The sequence below is a fragment of the Sorex fumeus genome, unplaced genomic scaffold (genome assembly GCF_029834395.1).
Source record: "Sorex fumeus unplaced genomic scaffold, SorFum_2.1 ptg000010l, whole genome shotgun sequence".
NCBI classification, from domain to species: domain Eukaryota; kingdom Metazoa; phylum Chordata; class Mammalia; order Eulipotyphla; family Soricidae; genus Sorex; species Sorex fumeus.
Window position 1 is genome coordinate 31,562,345 of NW_026606067.1, and position 27,461 is coordinate 31,589,805.

A 27,461-nucleotide genomic window follows, 5' to 3' on the forward strand; every position below is an offset into this window, starting at 1 on the left:
GATAACCATTATATGTTCTGTGAACAGAAGAGTTTGTGTGTTGGATTTTTTTTTTGCTTAATGTTTAAAATATTTATTTATAAATATTTCTCGATAGCATAGCGGTAGGGCATTTGTCTTGCACGCAGCCAACAGGGCCGACCCGAGTTCCATTCCTCCGCCCCTCTCGGAGAGCCCGGCAAGCTACCGAGAGTATCTCGCCCACACGGCGAGCCTGGCAAGCTCCCCGTGACGTATTCGATATGCCAGACACAGTAACAACAAAGTCTCCAACGGAGATGTTACTGGGCCTGCTCGAGCAAATCGAGCAAATCATTTGCTAATGAGTAGTCATGCAGAAGAAGTGGTAAGTTTCTTGGAATTCCCACTTCTATGCTTATAGATGTAACACTTCATGTAAATATTATTAATGGTCAAGGAAAATAAAAATATGTGACTCAAGAAAAATTAGTTAACCCTACTTGTAGTATATTCAATTCAAGATGAGGCATTTATGAATATTTTATATGATCCTCTTATGCATTAGATTTGGTTTTAGGATTAAAGACCCAGAAATAGTATTTTCACTCGTGGGTTGTGCCATGATGCTATTGAGTTTTGTTTATGACATTATCAGGGTTGTTAGTGGTTTTCAATCCAGGTTTCAGAATGCAGTCAGCTGTAAATCATTATATAAAAACTGATTCTTAAAACCTTCACTGAGAATTTATTATTTAATTGACTCAATGGGTTTTTATCACTTTGAAGAACTTCAGAAGAAAAAAAACATTTAATGTTGGTTGTGGAAAGGGATTGTCTACTAGAGTTTCTGTGTGAGATACTCTTTGAGTCTAGGCCTTCTCAGAATCTACCAGCTACTGTCCAAGAAGCACCCCAAAGAATGAATACTGAAGTCCTAGTTAGAAGCTTCAAGACTTCCTGTTACCTAGCCTTAGACATCCCAAAGCATAATTTCTTTCATTCTGTTTGTCAAGTGAGTTGCTAAGTGAACCCATATACAAAACACAATGTATTAATCTCCACCTTTGATATTCCTGTATCATGTTTGAACAGAGCATTTAGGGTTAAAAATATAACTCCAAGGGTCTTTGGACATAGAATCGGCCTTAGAGTTTATGGCACAACTCCTTAAATTTTATTTTATGCAGAACTCTAAAAGGTAAAGGTAAAGGCCCTCCTGTTGATCGTCGATTTGCTCGAGCAGGCCCAGTAACGTCTCCATTGTTGTTACTGTGTTTGACATATCGAATACTCTCGGTAGCTTGCCGGGCTCTCCGAGAGGGGCGGAGGAATCGAACTCGGGTCGGCTATGTTTTAAATATCCAAGGCCTGGTGTTGTATATTTAAATTGTTTTAAAATTAATGTTAGTATTGTAAGAGTTTTCAGTCTGTGTAAATTTAATTTAAAATATTTGTGATGATAAAAATACATGTTGAATTATTAAAAATAAAAGCATGCTCAGTTGATAAATTAAATAGTAAAAGACATTTATACTAGCTAGCATAATTTAAATAAAGCCAATATACACAGTCTATAAGTTACAAAGCCAATCTCTTTGGTTTTATATCTGTAAAATAAAAGAAGACATAACATTGAAAAGCCTATTAAATTAAACTTTAATTTGGCACAACCTCTTGACAGCTGCCAGCTGCCACCTCAGTTAAGAGATTTGTTAAGAGTTTATCCAACTTCAATCCACCCTCAGGTTATGGATGTGGATACAGGTGGTTACAGGTGTTCATCCACATCTAACTGCCTTCAAAGCTTCCTTGGGTATGGTATTTTTCTGGAACTTTGTAGAGAAAGACATTCAGTTTCAGTTTACTGACAGAGTGTTCTTTTTTATGTTATGAATGTTTAGCCAAAATTAGAAGACAGCAACATAAAACATTCTCATACAGGATATTTATAATATTCATTCAGCAACCTAAACCCGTTTATGCAACTTATACTGAGTTTATTATGGTAAACATACATATTTTATATAACTCTCAACAACATTTGTCTTTGGTGAGAGTATGCTTGACAATATTAAATGTGTCCTGCAGGAATATATGTTCATTCATTTTATAACTAGATACATTTGCATTGATCCCATATCCTCCTCCAAGAATCATGAGCTACAATAATTATGAGGACATCAAAAATAAATACTGGACTAACCTGGGAGCGGGCTGGAGCGATAGCACAGCGGGTAGGGCGTTCGCCTTACAAGCGGCCAACATGGCCGACCCGAGTTCGATTCCTCCGCCCCTCTCGGAGAGCCCGGCAAGCTACCGAGAGTATTCGATATGCCAGACACAGTAACAACGAAGTCTCCAATGGAGACGTTACTGGGCCCGCTCGAGCAAATCGATGATCAACGGGAGGAAACCTGGGAGTACATGTTGGTATATTCTTTTCATAGGCAAAATCGTGGCATCACAATCAGGAAATTGTTGACACTGTAATCTGTCACAGTTATTGATACAATTCAAAGGGTGTTGAACACATTATACTCATGGTGATTTTTGTTTCTTTGTTTTCATTTTTGTTTGGGGCCACACCTGGTGATGTTCAGGTGTTACTCCTGGCTCTGCGTCAGTACTCAGAAATCACTCCTGGCTTTGGTCAGGGGTTGATATGAAATGCTGGGGATAAAACTTGGGTTAGTCAGAAGTAGTTGGTTGGTCAGAAGTTGGTCAGAAGCAAATGCTCTGCCCACTCTATTATCAATCACTCCAGGTCATTCTTGATATTTTTAACCCTTAATAAATACTCTCTTTAGAAATATCCACAGGGCCTTTGTTCTTTCTTTTAAAAAATTGGTATTTTTCATCCTTCCTTCATCTTTACATAACTATGGGTTTTCAAAACAGCAATGGAATCCTTTCTGTTCTTCACTTTTCCTCAAGTCTGTATAAGTGAAAGACCCCCTACCCCACCTCTTTAAACACCACTTCTCAGAGCACTGACAAAAAAAATGTAAATTCTTAGGCTTATTCTGTTTTTAATGGGTGAGTAAAATGTCCATAAATTTGGAGACTGGACCTATAGTACAGTAGATAAGGCTTTTGTCTTGAACGTGACTAGCCCAGGATTAATCCCTGGCAACCTACATGATCTACCAGGCCCGCCAGGAGTGATCTCTGAACAAGGAGTAAGGAGTAAGACCTGAGCACCACTGGTCATGTCACCCAAACACACAAAAATGCCCACAAACCTGCAATTTTAGTTTCCCAGACAATTATTTTTCTTAAGATACTTTGAGACTTGTTCTAAATCCTTGCTTCTTAAAGACCTCTCTCATTGCTTCTTTTTTTTTTTTTTGCTTTTATTTTGGGTCAAATCCGGCAATGCACAGGGGTTACTCCTGGCTCATGCACTCAGGAATTACTCCTGGCAGTGCTCGGGGGACCATATGGGATGCTGGGAATCGAACCAGGGCCGGCCACGTTGGCTGCGTGCAAGGCAAACGCCCTATCCGTTGTGCTATCACTCCAGCCCCTCTCATTGCCTCTTAAGCCTAGCAGCATGAGAATCCTTGGAGAGATGTCTTAAGATGCAGATTTTCAGGTTTAACTACAACTACTGAATAAATATATGCATTTTAGCAACATGCCAAATAATTAGTATATGCATCTGTTTTTGGAATCCTGACATAAAAATTTACATTTAAATTTTAAGCATGTCAGACATGGCTGGAGTGACAGCACAGCAGGTAGGGTGTTTGCCTTGCACATGGCCGACCTGGCTGACCCGAGTTCAATTGTGCCGCCCCTCTCGGAGAGCCCAGCAAGCTACCCAGAGTATCTCGCCCACACAGCAAAGCCTGGAAAGCTACTCGTGATGTATTCGATATGCCAAACACAGTAACAAGTCTCACAATGGAGACGTTACGAGGCACGCTCTAGCTAATTGATAGAACAACAGGAGGATAGTACTAGTGCTAGTGCTAGTCAGACATGGATAAAAACAATGACTGTTATTCCCACTATTTCTTCTGCCCTTCCACCTTATTCATTATCTACTAGAATTACTTACAATTAGAAAAGTAATATTGTTGAAATTGAAGATTTTTTTCACTTTTTAACTAGAATAGAACATTTGCTTTGATTCTACCTAAATACTTGTGATTCTACATATATGATTCCTTGATTTGATCAAGTTGATCTTATGCTAAAATGGCCTATTTTCCACTTGATTAATTATCATTTAATTTGAAGACAACTCTTCTATAAAGATTGGCTTATGTCTTCATATTGGATATATTGTTTTATCAATTTTACCATTTATTTGGAACATATAGTGTTCGATGATCATCTCCTAAATGAATGAATAACAAAAAGAAAAATTTACATGTTTTTCTAACTAATTCTCCCACATCAAAATCTACAGTTAGTGATGAGTGTTTTATTATTATTTCTTTTCAACAACTAATATCAAAAGAAAGTGGTGACAAAATATTCTCCATTTTAACATATCAAACTTCTATTTGATTTCTTATTTGCACTTTTCAAAATATGTTTTCCTAAAAAGTTGTAACTTTGTTAAATAAATCATGTCTTTAAAGTAAATACCCATCTTTCCAATATTTGAAACCTATGGATGATTTTCTTCAAAAAGTATTGACTCATTAACATTTTAACAGTCACCATGTAATTGACCAAATTTGTCACTATTTTGTTGCTATTTCTACTCTTGTTGGAGAAACTTGGAAGGGCACCATTGATTTATGCTCAAAGAAATAAGAAACTTGAGAACATCTTTACATCTCATATTTTTCTGCTCTGAAGTGACTATGAAAAAGAATACAATTTGGATCAGTTTTGGCTTGAAGAGAGAATGAATTCACACTTAACCTGTGCTCTTTGACCTTGGTAATGTTATCTTGTCATTTAAGGATTTTCCTTGGTGATGGCAGTTTTTTTCTTTAGATGATGGAATTTTTGATACAAACTAGATTTTTAAAAAAAACTTTAATTCAGACACTACAAAATTGCACACATACTCTATGAAGAATAAAAAAAAATGAAAGAAAATTTCACTTACCACAAAACAGATAAATTTACTAAGATTGTTTGCCCAGAGATTGTCAGATTAGTTTTAATTATTCACTTTGATAAAGAGTACTCTGTTTTATTATTTTTCAGCTGGAAAATTACATTTGATATATCAAAAAAAATTGTTGGAGGTAGTTTTGGGGGTTTGAGTCCATAGTAATAATCATTAGATCACTTGATCACTTGACTTCCCATTACTCATCGATTTGTTAAAGCAGGTGCCAGTAACATCTCCATTTGTCCTAGTGTAGCCCAGTGGCGTCTGTTTGTTCTAGGAACATGAAGAGCCTCAAATCGATTGTTCAGCATCTTGATGAAGAAGTCTGACCATCTTGTAGGTGGGCAGCCACATGGTCTTTTGACGTCCCAAGGAATCCAGTCGGTAATGGCTCTAGTCCAGTGGTCGTCTCCAAATCTCATTGCGGATCTAGCCCATCTGATTCTTGATGCCTTGGCAAATAAGACAGTGTCCCTGATTCTTGAACATCGACAGAGGTCAGAACTCTGGATTATTTCTCTCATTTGAGTGAAGCGTGATACTTCAAGCATAGCTCTTTCGATTCCTCTTTGGGAAGCCCGAATAGCGTTCTCATCCTGTTTGCGTAGGGCCCAGGTCTCTGAGGTGTATGTTAATACCGGAAGAAGAGTGGAATCGAAGAAATGTGCCCGGAGCCGGAGGTTCTTCATCCTCTTAGCTCTTTCTTTGATGCTATTGAAGGCGTTCCAAGCTGCTCTCTTCTTCCTGCGTAACTCAGGTGCCAGGTCATTTGTCATGTTGACTTCTTGACCTAGGTACACATAGCTGTTGCATTCAGAGATGTTCATCCCATTGAGAGTAAATGGACCATCAGGAAAGAGACTGTTTCTCATTGGGCGATAATGGCCAATGTCATGGATGTCTCCCTTCTTGTACAGTACCTCAGTTCTGCTGGTTTTCCGTTGGGACGGAACTGCATTCAGACAGGTAGCGTGTGAAGAGCCGAGCTAATGTATTGATGAGTACTGAGGGCAGGTTCTTCAGGTGTTCAGGTCTGACCTTGTCTGGGCCGGGCAGGTGCTGTTCGTTTCTTTACAGATGAAATGGCGTGTTGGATTTTGGAAGGGAGAATATTGGGAACGACATACCATCTGTGGAATTTGGTATGTGGGCAGGTGGACATGGCTAGCGAAGAGATCTGAGTAGAAGTCATGAATAATCTTCTCCATTGCCCTTCCGGAAGATGTGATAAATCCATCAGGACTTCGGAGGGCAGTCATCTTGGTCTTGTAGTTGGCAAAGAACAGGTGGGCCTTGCGGAAGCTTTTCCTGGCTTCTGCCGCATCTACCAGCATGCTGCTCTTCTCTCTTTGAGGTCTTCCTTGATTGCATCTCTTCACTGCTTTGCGAGCTCAGACCTTTGCGTGTGGTTGCCTGAGGCAATAATAATAGAAATAATCACTACTGATATTTTAGCACATATTCTTCCAGATTTGTTTCTCATAAAAGCTGCATTGTATCTATTACAATTAATTCAAACATCAACTATTAAATATAAAATGCATATGAGAAATATTTATGTTTCCAGCCCAAAATATGAAACAATTTTAGTCCAGTAGTTGATGTTATATATAAGTTATTTGTTTGAGAGAAAGGGATATGCTCTTTTTCCTCTTGTATTTTGATGTATAAAAACGTTATATTTTATTGATATATACTTTCACTGAAATATTAAAATAAATACAGAGGGCCTATACAATACATAATAGTTTGGTTAGGCTCCATGACTCAAGAACTGAATGAAGTCAGTTTGTCTGTGTGCCATTGTCCCTGAGCATCATGGTTACAGCCCTGGATGCTCCCTGCAATATCAGGGTGACTCGGTATCCCAGGTACCACAGAGCCCAGGCAGGATTGCACCAGGAATCTCCTCTAGACCTACTATCAGTTGACCAGAGTAGTCTCTGGGACCCAGGATCTACTGAGTACCATTTGGGAGACTCCTCAACACACACTGACTAAAGATAAAGAAGCAAATATGAACAATGTCCCATTGTTCCAAAGTTTAATTTAACTTGGTATTTGTTTCTTTTTCAGGAATGTTTTAAAGGTTTTGTGTTTGATGCTGAGTGATTAGCAGGATTTTGTGAAAAGTAGATTGTTAAGAAGTGATCCTCCCCTCCCCCCTATTAACTGGTAAACATATCTAAATTGAGGCTATTAATTTGTTCTAGGAATCTGAATTCATATTGTTTCTTATTTTGAGGGGGGCCTTGGGTTTAGTGGTGCTTACAGTTTATTCCTGGTTCTGTACTTCTGTACTCAGGAAATACTCCTGACAGCTCAGGGGACCATAGATGGTTCCAGGGATTGAACCCAGGTAGGCTGCTTACAAGGCAAACACCTTATGCTCTGTAAAAATTGCTCTAGCCCTAGAATTTATATTCTCTAACTAAAACTAACAGTCACTTAGTAATACATGTACAGACAAGAAATTATAAATTATTCTGACGAAGGACTGGATGGACCCAGGGAAAGCTGTGAGCTACCCTGGCATCGAAATGGGCCAGGACAAAGCGCCATAATACTTAACTGTAAGTTAAGATCATGGTCATGGACAAATTCTATCATTATCTAAAAAGTAACATCAAGAATAAGACCCTGCTAGTGTTAGGAAATATTAATATGGTCTGAGCACTGTATTCTGGGATCTCTAGGGAGATGTTCCCAGGAGAGCCACCCTACAAGCTCAGTGTATCTCTTACTGTGTCAATATAAAATGACTAATATTAAGAAGTAGAATTTAAATGTTCATTAAGTTATTGGACTAAGGAGAGGAGAAACACCCCTAGGTGGTATTTCCATCCTTGAGCCTGATGGGCTATTGGGAAGGGCTTTTGATATGTTGATTGTGCTACCTGACAGGGTATAATGTCTACCCCCCAATGCTGGGGAGTAGGAGAGAGAGGAGAGAGAGAGAGACCAGGGAATCAAGATGGAGCACAGGGAGTCGCAAGGGGGACAGAGGGAGAAGAATGTAGGGGAAGAATGCAGGAGCAGACACGTGGAGAGATGAGAGACATGGCTGAGAGAGGGAATGCAGAGAGATGATTGGAAGAGACCAGAGGAGACGGGAATGAGGGGCAGCATGAGACTAGAATGGGGAGCTCAGGAAGACTGGAGCAGGCATGTGGGGAGAATGGAATAAACGACAATGAAACATCAACAACAAAAAAGAGAAATTATAAATTATTTCATCAGAGTTTCAAATTTATTCTGATTTGACAATGGCACAGCAGGTAGGGCGTTTGAATTGCACGCTACTGACCTGACCTGGGTTCGATTCCTTTGCGCTTCTCAGAGAGCCCAGCAAGCTACCGAGAGTATCTCGCCCACACTGCAAAGCCTGGCAAGCTCCCCGTGACATATTCGATATGCCAAACACAGTAACAACAAGTCTTAAAATGGAGATGTTACTGGACCTGCTCAAGCAAATTGATGAACAACAGGAAGAGAGTGACAGTGACTTGACAATAATTTATATCTGCTAAGGGTGCTTTTATTTAATATTTTTTATTCTGGTTATTTTAATCTTTATTATTAGGATTTTCTACAAATGAAAAATCCCTAAACTCCACTTTTTTTTTCAAAATTAGTATGCGTTGCTACAAGTCTCTAAATCTATTTATACATGTGCTACATACTGCAAACATACAGAGCTATTTGTATTCACTAACATATATTAGAAACATATTTCAGTTTTGGTCAGAAAATTTCAATCAATTAAACTTAATGAGAATAAGGCTTTTGAGACACTGAAATAGAGGTTGCTATTCATTGTTCTAATGATGTATCATAATTATAGAAAGTTGATCCAATGACCTTTAACTCCATGAAATTCTCTGGAGAAAGAGAAAGTTAAGATTATTATCCTAGCATGATATTATTCTTGAAGATGACTCCTGAAATTAACTTTTTATAAATTTTATAAGAACTACCTTAAGAACTCCAGCTAGGCTGGAGCAATAGCACAGTGGTAGGGCATTTGCCTTACAAGTGGCCAACATGGCTGACCTGAGTTCGATTCCTCCACCCCTCTCGGAGACCCCGGCAAGCTACTGAGAGTATTTCGCCCGCACAGCAGAGCCTGGCAAGCTACCCGTGACGTATTTGATATGCCAAACACAGTAACAACAAGTCTCATGATGGAGACATTACTGGGCCCGCTCGAGCAAATCGATGAACAACGGGAGGACTGTGATCCCTGACCTTACAAAACTTTTGAAATGTGATTTATCAGTAGCTTTGGGCTATATGTAGAGTTGGATAGAGACCAGGAATTAAACGTTTTGACTCAGCAAGAACATTACATTTTGTGAACAAAATTATAAAGATATGCTAAATATTTTTACTCGATTCTCAGGTGAGTGGGAAATTTTTTATGTATTTTTTGACTTAAAATAAACCAAACCATAATTATTTTGTTACTCCCAATGACTGACTTTATGTTCTATATTCTGTTCAACAAGCAAACTTCATTTGTATTTTGGCAACTTGAAGTTAGAAGAAATGGAGATTTTAAAAACAAAGTATTTTTATGGACAATTTATATGTATTTTGAAGTTAATTAAATGCTTTTTAATTTATAAAAATATGAAGCACATGGGCTGAAGTGATAGCACAGCAGGTAGGGCGTTTGCCTTGTACACGCCGACCTGAGTTCGATTCCTCCACTTGGGGAGCCCAGGAAGCTACCGAGAGTATCTTGCCCGCACAGCAAAGCCTGGCAAGCTAACCATGTCGTATTCGATATGCCAAACACAGTAACAACAAGTCTCACAATGTTACTGGGCCCGCTCGAGTAAATCAGTGAACAACGGGAGGACAGTGACAGTGACAGTGATGAAGCACATTTTTTTTTTAAAATTTTTGTTTTATTTTTGGCCACGTTTGGCAATACTCAGGGCTTATACTTCTGGTATGGCCTGTGAGACTGAACCTGGGTCTCTTGTGTGCAAAACACATGGCTGTATATGCTGTACTATCTCTGTGAACCCAAAATAAATATCTTTATTAAATTGATTTTACTCTGCAATTTTGAAGCTTGAATTGGAAGTGTTCTTTGAATATTTGGACATTAGGGGTCAGACTACTGTAGTATTTTATAGATGTCTTCATATGTACCTTGGCAAAAAGGTGTGACTTTTCATTCAACATATATATGTATATATATGTATATATGCATATCTATCTATCTATCTATCTATCTATCTGTCTATCTATATATATATCAAGCACCGTCTATGTGTGAGTTTTTCTTTCAGTCTGTAGCACTATGTAGCACTGTCCTGCCATTGTTCATCAATTTGCTTGAGCGGGCTTAGTAACATCTCCTTTGTGAGACTTACTACTTTTTTTTTGGCATATCGAATAGTTATGGGGAGCTTGCCAGGCTTTGCTGTGTGGGCAAGATACCTTGGTAGCTTTCTGGGCTCTCTGAGAGAGGTGGAGGAATTGAACTTGGGTCGGCCAAGTTGGCCACGTGCAATGCAAACACTCTACTCACATTTCAAAATGAGTTTAGAGACTACAAAGGAACAAAATGATATGAGAGAAACTGTGTTGAGGTATTGAGTGAGGTAAGTGAATGAGGTGTGTGTTTCATTGCTGGCATGTATTCGGGAAGCACTTTTCCAACAGTCGCTTTCATATATCTGTTTTCTAGAAAATAGGGGGTAAATTTTTGAAATTAATGCAATGTGACTAAGTGTTAGGGCAACACACTTTTCACGTATGAGTACACTGCCTCTCCTCAGAGCTTCTGGATGTGTTCTTGTAGTCTTTGAGTTTCCTGACTATGGCCATCACAGCAATATAAAAACGTTGATATAGGGGAAAGGGCAGCTCAGGTAGAGAAGGGAGCACCAAATAAAGTGTGTTTGGAGGATCCTCCCAAAATGGGAGATGCATGTTGAAAGTAGACTATGGACCGAACATGATTGCCACTCAATACCTCTTTTGCAGACCACAACACCCAAAAGGAGAGAGAAAACATAAGAGAATGCCCTGCCACAGAGTCAGGGTGGGATGGGGGGGATGGGGGTGGGAGGGATACTGGGATCCATGGTGGTGAAAAATGGCACTGGTGGAGGGATGGGTATTTGATCATTGTATAATCAAAACCCAAGCACAAAAATTTGTAAGTCTACAACTGTACCTCATGGTGTTTCACTAATAAAAATATTTTTAAAAAAGTTGATTAGGAAATGGTCCTTCTGAGGCTGATATGATAGAACTGAGGGAAGCAGGATTGGACAGAATTCATATGGTCTGTGGAAAATGTGGTATGTTGTGGCAAGCCCTATGAGAACTCTGAAACTGAAATAATCCTTTAAAACTGGCCCTGCTTTAATGTTTTGTTTCTATACAAAAACCATCTACATCCCTAGCACAAATATCCACACCTTACCAGGCACTGGATGTTGGTTCCTCAAGAGACATCAAGATCTCAAGAAAGGTTTCTTTCACCAAATAGTGAAGACAGTGCCTGTTGAAGTACTTCTATTCCTTAGTCACAAACACTCCGAGAAGCATGAGGATTCTCGTTTTAACTAGGAATATAGGCAGTAGGGGAGCACCCACTGTGATACTAATTTCATACCTGAAGAATTAGAAAACCGTTACCAAATGACATTGGGGTAAGAACTTTCCAAGGAGATGAGATAACACATCGTGCTCAAAGACTCTGGGTTATATAAGTTATATTCCTCCCGTTGTTCATCGATTTGCTTGAGCAGGCCCAGTAATGTCTGCATCATGAGACTTGTTGTTACTGTGTTTGGCATATTGAATACGTCACGTGGAGCTTGCCAGGCTCTGCCATGCGTGCGAGATACTCTCGGTAGCTTGCTGGGCTCTCCAAGACAGGCAGAGGAATCGAACCCAGCTCGGCCGGGCTGACTGCATGCAAGGCAAAAGCTTACCGCTGTGCTATCGCTGCTCAAATAACTAAGAATGGAAATTGATCTACTGTTATCACTAACAAGAAAATGATTTAGAAGGGATATCATAACAATTGAGACATTGCAATGATCCACAGTGAAATTGTAACCTAGATGTGATAGTTACCCACAAATATGAAGAAAGATATTTTCAAAATACATGGCATTGGATTCAATTGTATGCTGTAATATATTGATTGGTGATGAAGTGAGTGAGAATAAGAGTTCGAGAATAGCTTTAACATTTATGAATTGAGCAGAAAATGTTAGCACAATTTACTAAGGTGAAGAATAGGTTTCAAAGTATTTTTTAATACTTGAAAACAAAAGTTTCAAAGTATTTTAATAAAACTATGAGCAAATCAAACTTCTATAGAAACATTTTACAGTCCCAATGACTATTCTTCCTGCATCTAAAACACAACCTGAAAATCACTGGAGTAATTATTTGGGAGAACAACAGAAGCAACATGACATTATGGATTTTGTATCAGTTCAGAAATGTTTATCTTCTGAGGCTCTGTTGTATTCTGTAGCACCTGTATAAGATAAAATTGACATTCAGTGATTGTGGATATGGTATATGGATGTGTTGACATAGAGACTGTCGTTTAGGGCATTCATCATGCAAAACAACATTGTTCATTCTATCACTTATTCATCTAGATTTTTGTGTACCTACAGTTCTTTAGAGCTAGAACAAAATGCTCGAGTATGTCATTCTGAGCACGGCAGAAAAAAATCCCCTAGCTTCCTATGAAGCTTACAGTCTTGTCAAGGGGCATAGAGAAAAATCTAATCCAAAATGAATTAAATAAAATCATTTCTGGTTGTGATTGATACATAAAATGGCAATATGGTGGTGAATGCAGCGTGTAATTGAATGGAGACTAATTATGTGATGGGGCAAACTTGAACAGCTTCCCAAGGAGATGACAGGCCTTATGTGAGATTTGGAAGATCTTGCAAAGCAAAAGGCAGAGAAAAATCAATTCCCTCCTCTGTGAACAAGTTGGATATATACAAGAAGCAGAAGGAAGCTCAATTTAGGCTGAAACACAGTAATTGACTAGGCAAATACCAGGAATGACATGAGAGCAGTAAACTTACAGAGTCTGACAGATATAGTTCCATCGTTCCTTAGCAAAAATAACTTTTCCTAAGCATTACAATTATGAACACATTCAATTAGGCTTAATATATTCTTAAAAGATCAATTCTAAGTTTAGTAGGAATGTTTTCATAATCAGTTTTCTTTTAACCTGAATGAAATTTTGAAATTATTTAGTTTTTAGGAAAGAGAGCTTTCCTGTTTTCTCCCCATAAGTGAGGTATGACTGGCCTTTTAAACTCATAAACATCACATAAAGTTTTCTATTTTTAGAAAAATAAAATCAACATAGAATGATGTACTGTTCTACCCCAGACTTACTTTCCTCTTTCAGATTTGTGTAACAATTGCCAAGGGGCTTGGCCATTCCATGGAAGACTGGGAGAGTAGATTTTATCATGTTTGACAAAATCTTTGTTCTAAAAAAATACCTATCATGAGAACAGATCATTCTGATGTCACAGTTTTTCAGACATGAGTGTTGTTGCAATCTGGATAACTCTAAGTAGGTAAGACATTGAAAATATCATCTCTCACTGAAGATAATCTTCTATTCTGTTTGTCTTGATGTTGCCAACTTAACTGATACACATAAAATGAACCTGGGAAGTGAAATGAATAGAAAATAGTTAAAAGGTAAAGGTAAAGGCCCTCCCGTTGATCGTCGATTTGCTTGAGCAGGCCCAGTAACGTCTCCATTGGAGACTTTGTTGTTACTGTGTCTGGCATATCGAATACTCTTGGTAGCTTGCCGGGCTCTCCGAGAGGGGAGGAGGAATCGAACTCGAGTCGGCCATGTTGGCGGCTTGTAAGGCGAACGCCCTACCCGCTGTGCTATCGCTCCAGCTGGAGAAAATAGTTATCTCCTCCAAATTTCACCAGGCACAGTTATGGGTGGTTGTGATTATTTGCATGCATCTATTTACTTCTTTGGTCCTTGATACTTGTTTTCTAAGAATGATTTTCTACTATGAGGTATGATTATTATTCTCAAAATTATGAACATTTAGTCTGTTTACTTGTATTTTTCAAAGTGTGGGTGGTTGCTACCAGAAGTTTTTTGCCAAAGGGGCTGGAAAGTTCTATGCTAAGGCTGTGAATGCAGTGCTACTGAGATCCTGTAGTGCTGGGATCATCAAACCACCCCAGTGGTTCTTAGAGACCGTCAAGAATATATCAGTGATGCTTGGGATCTTGTACTGTCAACCAGCTTGGGCACAGGCAAGGCTTGTGGTTTAATGCTGGTACTCTCTCTCCAGCTCCTCGCATTTCAAACCCTCTCAATTTGCAAAAGTTAACTAGAAAATTAAAAGCCTGACTTAATTTTATAGGTTGAAAAAATGAAAATGTACATTAGGAGGTGGGATATAATTGTTATTAGATAGCAAGAAATTTACAGAGATATAACAACTTTTGTGTATTTTAAATTATGACTGACAGGTGACACCAATGCAAGTTAAGTCATTATATTAAACTTAATTTTTCAGAAATCTGAAATCTGTAAAATTTGAAGAAAGACTAGCCACCAACTAAAAAGTTGAAATGGTACCTGGATATATAGTGTAAAGTGAATATTGCTATAATTTTTAAAAAATTGTAGACTGGAGCCAACTTGTAAAGCATTTGAGTCTTCAGTGAGCTTATTAACATGCAAACTCACATACAATGTGCTATAATGATATGCAATTAAGCACCAAGTTTATATGCCTCCAAATTTATTATCCTCATCTGCAAGTGTTTGAAATATGAAATTCCATTTTAAATTTAATAATTATTTAATGTTTGATACTAAGAATGTTGCTAATTGGTCAACTTATTTGTCATATTATATGCATAATCTTTGGAGACAAGGTACTTTAAATGTCTAAAATATGTAACCTATTATTAATGTATAACTGCCAGTATATATTTATGATACATGATATTTTTCTTTGCTCTTTTAGAATGATTGATTTTTGTCTCTGTGTAGCTTTTATGGTTAGATTGAGTGATGATTTTCTCTCTCAGAGGCATCAGTGGAAACATTCCTGACTGCCCGAGGCCGTCATATGCCACAGCTGGTACCATATTTAAACTACTTCCTAATGGAAGTGCCTAATTTTGTCACCTGGTGATAAACAGCAAAGAGGAACAAAAGGAAATTTTGCAAAAACCAATCTTATTTTCACTAAGCTAATGCTGCAGCTCTGTCAATTAAACTTTTCAAGGTTGATGAAAACATTTGTTTGCAAATTAAATAGCTCAGCACATTTCAGCAAGACTCAGCAGAAGCTGGATTGCCATTTCCTGAAGGTGCGTCACATTCCAGTTAGACACAGGCTATCAAATACTGTCTGTGACATCTAATGGCCCCTAGGTATTGATAATCTTTTAAATCAAAGAAAAAGCAACGCTCTTCACTAAGAGAAGATCAAGAAGATATAGTTGAACAAAATATTTTAAACATAAAATGAATTTATTTTTCAAAAAGTTATATGCTAAAGGATAAAGAGAAATGGAAAACATTATAATATGAATTGTTAAATATTTTCTTTTGTATTTCAAGTTGACTTTTGATTTTTTTTGTTGCTGGATGATATGATTCCTTAGTAAAATAACAGGAGTCTTCGTCAATTGGATGAATATTGTGTCAATACTTTAAATACAAGATGATTTTTTAGCTAAATATTAAAAAAACAGCAAAACCAGACATCTGTTAAAGTGACATTTTGGAACTACCTTAAAATCTACTTTTAAAGCTTTGTAATATGAAATTGTTTGCCTATTTCTTTTATTTACCACTTTATATTTTTTAATTTAATTTTTACCTCTGGTGCCACACCCAGCAATGCTTAGGACTTATATGTAGCTCTATGCTCAGGGAACACTCCTGATATTACTCAGAGCACCATATGTTATGCCAGGGGTCAAACTAGGACCAGCCACATGCAAGGCAAGTACCTTAACATCTGTATTTCTCTCAGGCTACACTACCTATTTCTAAATAACTCTCTCAAAATTAGCTTCAGTTCCAAAGTGATAAATTGTAAAAATACTTATTGTCATGATCTTCCAAAAGTGCCTTATGAGGCTTCCTTGCTTTCAGTGTAATCTTCACCAGGGTGCCAGGACCTGCTTCCGTACCTTTCCAAATCGATTTGCTACTATTCAGTCTGTAAATTTGGGTCATATTCTTTAGATTCCCCGCTTCAATGCGTATTAATTTGTCCTTTAATATAAAACAATGCACTATCCAGTGGATATCCATCTCCTCGATAAAACATAGCTCAAGGCATCAGCAGATGTGTTTGTCCCCATGGAAGCAGGTGGGATGATTTGCTGCTTCTTTACCCTTTGTTCTCACCAAATTACACAGGCTTGAAGTCTGCTACTTTTGCTCTTGCAGTTTGACCCTACATCTCTCTACAGAGAATTGGACTGTCAGCCTCTGAAATAACAGAATAATTTAACTGACTAAGTGTTTGTCTTTGTTCTTCTAGAGAGATCATGCTAAAAGCTTGCTATCTGTGTTTATATATAAATAAATCATAAATTCTATAAAAATAGTAGGATAAGTACTTATCTCAAAGCAATACTTAGGAATAAAAGTAATAGTTCATTTGAAAAAGAAGTTTCTTTCTGAAACAATTGTGGACAGTAAGACAAATAGGCTTTCTGTGGAGAAGAATGAAAGAAATAGGACTGCTTCTGATTCTGGATAAAGAGTAAAAGGAGATTACTTGTAAAATAAATAATTATGGTTTGTTGTTTTAATGGAGATAAGAAAATAAGATATGATAATAAAAACAATTAAGTAGCTTTACTTTAGAAAATGATCATTTTTAGGTTTTGTCAAAAGAGTAAGTAAAAGGTAAAGGCCGTCCCGTTGATCATCGATTTGCTCGAGCGGGCCCAGTAACGTCTCCATTGGAGACCTTGTTGTTACTATGTTTGGCATATCGAATACGTCACGGTGAGCTGGCCAGGCTCTGCTGTGCAGGGGAGATACTCTCGGTAGCTTGCCGGGCTCTCCGAGAGGGGAGGAGGAATCGAACTCGGGTCGGCCATGTTGGCTGCGTGCAAGGCAAATGCCCTACCAGAACCCTCCAAAGTTTTCCCAGGCCATGACTAGGGGATATAATGTACAACAGTGATGGGTGGTTAGGCAATTTCCAGCTTGTGGTTAATGTAGATTGTCCAGCTAAGCCAGCTGTTGATAGACTATACATGAAAAGACTTAGAAGAATGAATTTTCAGAGACAATGGGCTCAATGAAAGTTAACAGGAATACAACTAATACTAACTCCCGTATTCTGAGAGGTGCAGTAGGCACCAAATTTTAATAGCATATTCCACCCTTGAACGTTGGTATAACTAAACATTTGGTAATTTTCTTCCAGTTGTTCACTTCAAGGGAAATTGAATAGTGTTTTAGGGATTTAAATCTTATGAAACCTGAAACAAATTCAGTGCAGGAAAACATATTTAATAATAACCATACAGAATTATTACAAAAGCTTTGAAATGGGATCATGGAAACAAAGAGGTATAAAGCTTATGTTGCAGAAACTTCATGGTGAATAGTCTTTAGAATATGGCACTTTGGTCAATTCTAAAGTCTGATCATTTTAAAGGGAATCAGAGATAACACAATGCAGATTCAACACAAAATGAACCGATAGTCTTAAACAGCCCTGAAAGTTACAGTCACTGTGGACTTTAAAAACATAACCATGCATGCCTTCCATCACTTAAGATTTCCACTTAAATATTCTGAAGTAGTGCCAGATTTTTGGCATCATTTAATTCCTCTTTTGCTTATGGTTCTAAAATGCAGTCAAAGAATGATGGTATTGACAGTCACTGATTATTGTGATAAAGATGTCTTTGGAGCATCTACTTTGTGTGAGGTATATAGTACAAACTGTGACACATGATGGTTTTAGTACTAATGAAACCCTAGATATATATGTATTAGGATCATCTTAACAAAAAGTATTCTGAGGCTTAGTACTCATTGTCTTGTGTAATACAAGAAAGGCAGAATATAGATTCTGGAACCAGTACTGAAAATCCAGTCTGAGCAGAGTAGAGTCCTGACTCTTTGTGTTACCAATTCCTGATTTACTAGCATCTTTGAGAAGAACAGAAGTCCTAGATCATAGAAAGAGTCATAGAGCTAAGCGCTGCTACCAAGAGAATTTATAGCCAAAGGGATTCTTCCAGAAGCAGCCAGATACACTCATTGTCAAAGAAGTAACTTTTCTATTTTTGATCCATGAAAGATGAAATTATTCATTATTTTTTCTTTCTAATCATTCAGACCCAAATTAAAGTTAGATTCAAAATCAGAAACACCAGGAGAAATATCCTCATATTCTCCTTCTTTTCTAGGTTTTATTTGACGTTCAAAAGGGAATTTTTGCTTCAAGGGATATCATTACTCTGTCTACCATGCCTTGTATATTACCTGTATCAATGTATTCAAAGCCTTCCCTCTTATATCTATTTTTTAATAGTAAAGTCTGGATGTGATTTGTATCTATTGTTTGTATACCGGAATATATATGTCACTTCCTTTTAATTTTGGGTTTCAATTATTGAGATGTTATTAAGTTACAAAAATAATGGGCCACATCTCCTCTTAACTTTTTAAAAATTTGATGCAATGTGGTTTATCCTACTAATTGTGGAGTTTCTTGCATACTCATTCCAACACCACACACCAGACACAGAATACTTTCTATGCACAATCAAAACCCAAATGATCCTTCCATACCTTAGATAAGCTCATTTCTTTAGGTCAACCCTTCAGCACTGTTGCCTTTGTTCATATGTTTTTCCTTTCTAATTTTTAAATATCCAATATGAGTGAGATAATTCTGTATCTGTCCTTCTCCTTCTGACTTCCTTCACACAGTTGTACATACTACAGATACACTCACAAAGCAGAAAAAAAGCATGCTTTTGATTTTTCTTTGCAGATTTTGGCTATTTAAATAGTGCTTCAATGAACATAGGGGTGCACATTTATTTTCAAAAGAGTTTTTTTGAGCTCTTGGATAGATGCCAAGAAGTGGAATTTCTGGACTTTATTTAAAGTTAATACTTAGTTTTCAAACAGGCTTCTGTATTGCTTTCCAAATAGATTAAACCAATCAACATTCCCACCAACGCTGGATGGGGTTTCCTTCTCTCCCGTATCCATATCAAAACTGACTCTTTTTATTCGTTTTGTTGTGTGGCAATCTGATTGGTGTAATATGATCTCATTTTTGTTGGTTTAAATTTATCTATTCAATTTCCCAAGAAATTGAACACATTTCTTTTTTTATGCCATAGACCCTCTGGATGTCTACTTTAAGGAAGTGTTCATATTTTATTTTATTTAATTAATTAATTAATTTTTTAATTTTATTTTTTAAAATTTTTATTCTTTTTTTTATTAGTGAAACACCATGAGGTACAGTTATAGACTTCTAAATTTTTGTGCTTGGGTTTCAGTTACACAGTGATCAAGTACCCATCCCTCCACCAGTGCCCATCCTCCCCCACCACGGGTCCCAGCATCCCTCCCACCCCCCATCCCCCATCCCACCCTGCCTCTGTGGCAGGGCATTCCCCCTTGTTCTCTCTCTCTCTCTCTCTCTCTCTCTCTCTCTCTCTTGTTTTGGGTACTGTGTTTTGCAAGAGAGGCATTGAGTGGCAATCATGTTTGGTCTATAGACTACTTTTAGCATGTCTGGGCGGGTCCTCACAACACCCTTTATTTGGTGCTTGCAATAGCGATTAGGCAAGAAAAAGATATTAAGGGCATCCAGGTAGGAAAGGAAGAAATCAAGCTCTCACTTTTCGCAGATGATATGATACTATACTTAGAGAACCCTAAAACCTCTACCAAGAAACTCCTAGAAACAATAGGCTTGTATAGTAAAGTGGCAGGCTATAAAATCAATACCCAAAAATCCATGGCTTTCCTATATGCAAATAGTGAAAGAGAAGAAAGTGACATGAAGAAAACAATCCCATTCACAATTGTGCCCCAGAAAATCAAGTACTGGGAATCAGCTTAACTAAGGAAGTAAAGGACCTGTACAAAGAAAACTACAAAACGCTACTTCAGGAAATAAAAGAGGACACGAGGAAATGGAAAAATATCCCCTGTTCATGGATGGGGAGAATCAACATTGTGAAAATGGCAATACTTCCTAAGGCACTGTACAAATTCAATGCAATCCCTCTAAGGATACCCATGACATTCTTCAAAGAAATGGAGCAAACACTCCTGAAATTTATATGGAACAATAAGCCCCCACGAATAGCTAAAGCAATTCTTGGGAAAAAGAAAATGGGAGGAATCAACCTACCTAACCTCAAGCTCTACTACAAAGCAGTAATAATCAAAACAGCATGGTACTGGAACAAAGGCAGAGCTGCAGACCAATGGAACAGAGTTGAATATACTGACATCTCCTCCCAAACATATAATCATCTAATCTTCGATAAGGGGGCAAGAAAAGTAAAATGGAGCAGGGAAAGCCTCTTTAATAAATTGTGCTGGCAAAACTGGACAGCTACATGCACAAAAGTGGGCTCAGATCTCTGCCTAACACCATGCACAAAAGTAAGATCAAAATGGATTTATGACCTCAACATCAGACCGGAATCCATAATGTTTATTGAAGACAAAGTTGGCAAAACTCTCCATGATATTGAAGTTAATGGTATTTTCAAAGATGTCATGCCACTGGCCGAGCAAGTGAAAACAGAGATAGACAAATGGGACTATCTTAAACTAAGATGCTTCTGCACCTCCAAAGAAACAGTGACCAAAATACAAAGACAACCTACAGAATGGAAAAGAATATTCACCAAATACACATCCGACAAGGGGTTGATATCAAGGATATACAAGGTACTGGTTAAACTCCACAAGAAGAAATCACCCAACCCCATCAAAAAATGGGGCAAGGAAATGAACAGAAACTTCCGCAAAGAAGAAATCCATATGGCAAAAAGCACATGAGAAAATGCTATACATCACTAATCATCAGAGAGATGCAGATCAAAACAACAGTGAGATATCATTTCACACCATAGAGACTGGCCCACATCCACAAGAACAAAAGCAATTGGTGCTGGCGCGGATGTGGCGAGAAAGGGACCCTTCTTCACTGCTGGTGGGAATGCCGGCTGGTCCAACCCTTTTGGAAAACAGTATGGACAATTCTCAAAAAAGTAGAATTTGATCTCCCATTTTACTGAGCTATAGCACTCCTGGGAATATATCCCAGAGAAGCAAAAAGGTTTAGTCAAAGTGACATCTGCAATTGTTTGTTCATTGCAGCACTCTTTACAATAGCCAGCATCTGGAAAAAACCTGAGTTCCCGAGAACAGATGACTGGTTAAAGAAACTTTGGTACATTTACACAATGGAGTACTATGTGGCTGTTAGAAGAGATGAAGTTATGAAATTTACATACAAGTGGTACTACATGGAAAGTATCATGTTAAGCGAAATGAGTCAGAAAGAGCGGGATAGACACAGAAAGATTGCATTCATCTGGGGAACATAAAGCAATAAAACGGGAGACTAACACCCAGGAATGGCAGAGATTAGTACCAGGAATTTTGCTCCATGACTTGAAGGCCAGCCACATGTGCTAGGGGAAAAGGAAGCTCAGATAGAGAAGTGTTCATATTTTAAATCTAAAATTTATGGAGTTGCTTTTTGTAGTTAATATTTATTTTCTTATATATGTTTTAACTTCATTCTACTGATAACTGGTCAATTCCACAGTTTAGCAATTGAATAAGTCTATAATGATCTTGAAGCATTTTAGGAGAATTGTACGGTATTTTATGTAAAATCACTACAGCTTCTGGATTGTGAATCTATGTCCATATATTAAGTTTATACAACCATATTTTTTCCACCTAGCTGGACAGTGATTCAAAAATCACTCAGAATCCCACTGGCTGATAAAATTAATGTTTTTGATGTAATCTCCCTCATTTATGTGTCATGGAAGAATTCTCATATGTTCATGGAAGAATATATGTCATGGGAAGAATTCTCATATCTTGTACAATACTTGACCTTGTGAATCACTCTTGTTTCTTTTGGTGGTATGTGTCATCGATTTACTCGAGCAGGCACCAGTTATATCTCAAAACAAATTGTGAGACTTGTTGTTACTGTTTTGGGTATATTGAATACGTCATGGATAGCTTGCCAGGCTTCGCCATGTGGGCAAGATACTCTGGTTCACGATCACGACCACCCTGTTGTTCGTCGATTGCCTCGAGCAGGTGCCATCACGTCTTCTTCGTCCTAGCCCTGAGATTTTTTTTTTTTAAAGTGCCATATTCAAGGCTTTTTCAGGGTTAGGAGAATGAGACCCATCCACGGCCAGGATCCAGAGATCATCACACTCAGCTCCTGGGAGAGAACAAGACAGAGTCTCCTACCCTATGCATGACTGTCTCCACCAGGGCCCAACAGCTGAAGACCACCGAGGCCCAACCAAGGCCTTGCTGGGAGCACTCTCCACACACTTGGATGAGCCTCACGCATAAAAGAACTGACAGAGGAACCCAGGTGTGTGGGACCCGGGGCTGAGATCTCCAAGCCTGTACAGTTTGGGACTGGACCTGCCAGTAACTAGACAGTTACACCCACCAACTGCCGTGTAACTCTGGTTATCTACTGTATTTTAATCTTGTTTCAAAATATACTTATTTCTATTGAAGACAAACCAACTATTTGTGTCTATTTTCAGAAATCCAATTTCCTCTTCTAAGAATCTTTTTCTAAAAAGTCAGCGACTTTAATTATACCTATAGTCTAATAACCTTTTAATAAAAATTTCATATATTCTGAGGAAATAGATATAGATTTAGAAATTCCAGGTATTGCTAAGTTTTATTGTTACATGTTTGTGATTTAAGATCCACAGTGATGGGTAAGTTTGGAGGACCTCTTGGGACATTGGTGAAGGGAAGAAGTACTCTGGCGATGGGTATAGTATTGGAATGATGTATACATGAAGAGAATGACTAATTTCATTTTCATTTCATCATCCTGTTAATCGTCGATTGCCTCGAGCAGGCCCCAGTAACGTCTCTTTCATCCTAGCCCTGAGATTATATTCACGGCTCTTTAGGAGAATGAGACCCATCATTGTTACTGGTATTTGGCATATTTGGTACGCCACGGGGAGTTTGCCAGACTCTGACCTGTGGGCAGGCTACATTCGATAGCCTGCAAGTTTGTCCAAAGTAGGAATGAGATAATAAGATGTCATAAAGAAAAGTTCTGATAAGATGTCAGGTTCCGGGATCTGGATTTTATGGTCTCTGAGTCTTGGCTGCTGATGGGATTACACGGCGCCAGGGGGCCAGGTGGTGGGTGTGACCCCCGCCTACTGGAATTTGGAGGATCTGGGTGGAGGATGCTCGACTCCAATTCGAGTAGGCTTGGAGGTCTCGGCCCCGGAACCCGCGTGGCTTTGTCCCTCTGCCAGTACCTTCATGTGTGCGGAGAGTGGTCTCAGCATGGTGGTGGCTGGTCCTGGAGGTCTTCGGCTGCCGGAGCCCCGGTCGGGGCGGGGAGGAAAGCTCGACCCGCTCCCCTCCAAGGGAGGAGAATGACTAAGTATTGTATAAATTGGTACCTCAAAACAAATGGTTAAAAAATTATGCTTTATTCTGGGGCCAGAGTGATAGTCACTTGCTTCGCTTGCAGCTGACTTGGATTCAATCCCTGGCATTTTAGATGGTCCCCTGAGCACCACCAAGAGTGATTAATGAGTGCAGAGAAAGGAGTAACTCCTGAGCATCACTGAAAAAACAAACAAATTATACTTTATTCTGTTTAGAGAGAAGGCATTTTTAATGTTATATTTATATTTATATATGTAAATATATAATAATGAATATTTTTATAATGAATAGTAAATGGGATGACAATAGACATGTTATGCATGAGTTTATTCAGTAGATTTTCAAACTGTCATTGCCTGTTTTAATAGTACCTGGAACTTTTTTTTTCAGCACTAGCAAAAGAGCAGTGAATAAATAAAACAGAACTGTCTTCCCTCAGCTCACATAGGATAAAACCTTAAGAATGGTTTATTTTTCTTGCATATTTAATGTTATTATTTGCTTTTTTGCATAACATACCATCACATAATTTAGTGGAATCTTTACCATAAATTTTGGAATATGCTTATAATTTATCTATTCCATATATAATATCAAGAAAGGTTAGCTCCTGGTGGTGACCTAAGTTCTTGTCACTGAACCCATTGTGGAGCTAACATTTGGGTTTAGATTCTTTAACTTGATCGTGGGTTTTACTTCTGTTACTTCTTTTTCTTTTTCACATTTTCTTTTTTATTTATTCAACTTTTTTATGAAAGAGCCAGGATTTACAGTCACTGAGAGTTGAGTTTTAGGCATACAATAATTCAACACCAATCCCTCCACAGGTGTCAACTTTACTCACCAGTTTTCCCAGATTCCCTCCACAACTCAAACCTCACTTCACCCCGTCTGTACATTTGACAGTCATATTACAAAGTTTCAGTGGCTACTGCTTGGGCGTCATGCTTCCAGTTCTGTTGAATCTGTTTGGATATGCGACTATACCCCTCACTGATATCACTGGTACAACTAAGGCCCTGATGCCTGTTTACCCTCATTCTCTTCCCGCCCCATCCTGTCAACTTCTGTAATTCTCCTTAAATGTTCCCTCTTCTCTTTATCACTTAATACTAGTACCATTCCATGATATTAGGTTATCATTTTCTTCTGCTCTGCCCCATGACACGTACACAATGTACCTATCCCAATTGATGGATATAAGTATGTAGAAAACACTTACACATTTGGCAGAAGCTTCTATTTTATAAAGGTGATTATAAAAATTTATTATGAGTTTTTGTCGGCCTCTCCTTTCTCATCCTTCTCAGTGCTGCCATGTCGGTGAAGCCTTCAGGGTCAGGTGAATGAGACCAGTTGTAGTTACTGGTTTTGGCATATCGAATACACAGCGGATAGCTTGCCAGGCTCTTCCGTGCGGGCGGAATACTCTCGGTAGCTTGCCAGTCTTTCCGAGAGGTATAGAGGCTTTTGGGGTGACCTCTAATCCCCCTTGTAGGTGTTACCATATTTGAACCCTATCAAATATGGTATGACAATTCCAATTCATGAACGATTGGTTTGAGGCCCTCCATGTTCCCGGAGCGAAGAGATGCCATTGGGCTACACTAGCACGCGACAGGGACAAATGGAGACGTTACTGGCGCCCGCTCGAGCAAATCGACGACTAACGGGAAGTTAAGTGATTAAGTGATTATGAGTTTTTACTGGTCTAAAAAAAGATAAGAGTATTCTGTAAACTGTACAGCCTGTTCAAGATATGTCTAAAACTGTTTTTATTTATTCTCTATTAAAAGTTTTATTAGTAGCATCATGTAGTCATTTTTTCCCAAAATGGCTTCATTGTTCTCCCCAAGTGTTAGCTTTAAATGAGTATCTAGAGGTGAACAGATGCTCTCTCAGAGAGACTGATGATAACTTAGTGTCTCTATAGCTCATGGATTAGAGAATATGAATCATCTTTTTATCTATTTTGATTTTTGCATATATAGTAAATAGTAAAAGCATTTTACTATTAGCTTCTCAATTTCTGCAGAAGACATCTAAATTTTTTATTTAGTAAAGCAAATAATTTTTAGTGAAAGAAATTTAAATAAATTTAACAGAAAATAAATTTAGAGAAAAGAAAGATACATGTTCAAGAGAGAACATGGGGTTCTCCAAAGGTGAAAGGCTAAGAATCAACTTTTTAAAGATCCTATATTAAGGCTTTTCTTTTTTTAAACTATTAGCTTTTTAAAAAAATTTTTTACAGGGAGTATATGCCACCAGCAGGTCAACCTGTACCTGAGGGCGAGTGCACCAACAGCCTCATGGTTCCTTCAGGTTTCCTGATACCCTGATACCCCAGAATTGCCCTTGTGTCTCTGGCTGGACCCTAACAACTTCAAGTTTACCAAGAAATTAAATGGCCAAAAATTACATATGTGGGTGCCACAACCACAAACCACCTCTGGCTCAACTATACAAGCTTATTTATTGGCCTCATTTCAGAGACCCATAAATAAATATCGAAAGAGATCACAAGCCACAGTTAATGTTAGACCCACGCATAGCTGAACAGATAAATGATAAATCAGAGGGGGCTGGGTTAGTCTGGGGTCTGCCCAAGCAGAGCCTCCCACCCCGAAGCTGCTTGCTTCCATAATTCAAAATTGCTTCCATACCCCTGGCCTGATTCCAATATCTCATGACAGATCTTCCCAAGATAAAATCTCCTGAAAATTTGGGTATGCAGGTTTTGTGACTGAGATCGCCAGGACTTTTTGGAGTTGAGATGGGCTACCTCCTCCCACTTCCTAATACTTCTAGACGCACTGGCAGTCACCTCCGTGAGCCAACTCCAGTGCCACCATGTAAACTCTACTACCTAGCTTCAGAGACCCATAAATAAATCTTGAAAGAGATCAAAAGCCATAGTTAATCTCAGACCTGCACATGGCTGAACAGACTGGCATAAACAGGAGGGGGACAGGTTGGCCTAGGGTACACCCAAGCAGAATCTCTGGCAGCCACTTGCTTCCACAATCCAAAATCTCTGCCATGCCCCCAGCCTGACTCCATTGTCTCATAACGGATCTCACCAAGATATAATCTGCTGAAAATTTGGGTATACAGGTTTTGTGCCTGAAATTGCCAGCTTTCTCAGGGTCAGGATGGGCTACCTTCCCATACCTCCCTGTATTTTCTGAAGCCTTGCAGTCACACCTATACCCCCAAGTGGCCACTCAATTGAAAAGCTACTCCAGCCTTACTGTCCCAATAAAATACTTAATGCCCTGAACAAACACCATGACCTCTTAGCACCTGTATTGCAAACCATAATGCAAAAAAGGAAAAGGAGAGAGAGAGAGAAAGAAGGAAAGTTGCTCCCATAGAGGGAGCTGGTTTGTAGGGGAGGTGGGTGTTAGGGGATGGTAGTAGGTGATCAGGGAACATCGGTGATCTGAAATGTACACTGGTGCCTCCACCAGTGTACAATTTTCTCTAAATTTATTTTTCATGGGTGCTGGATCATTGTAGGACTGAAACCCAATCATGAAAAGCTACATAATGGTCTATTTTATGGAAATTCAATTAAAATATTTTTTAAAAAGTAATGGGGAGTTGATGCACAATTCAGTCAGCTAAATCAATGGCTGAATAAATAGCAGTATTCTTACATTAAATTAAATGTATTCTTAC

At 38.4% G+C, this 27,461-nt stretch overlaps 1 protein-coding gene across 1 annotated transcript in view; it reads left to right on the forward strand.

Annotated features, from left to right (window-relative positions):
* Window positions 1-27,461, forward strand: part of LOC130019997 (EGF-like and EMI domain-containing protein 1) — a 745,638-nt gene that overhangs the window by 335,989 nt on the left and 382,188 nt on the right. The window lies entirely within an intron of this gene.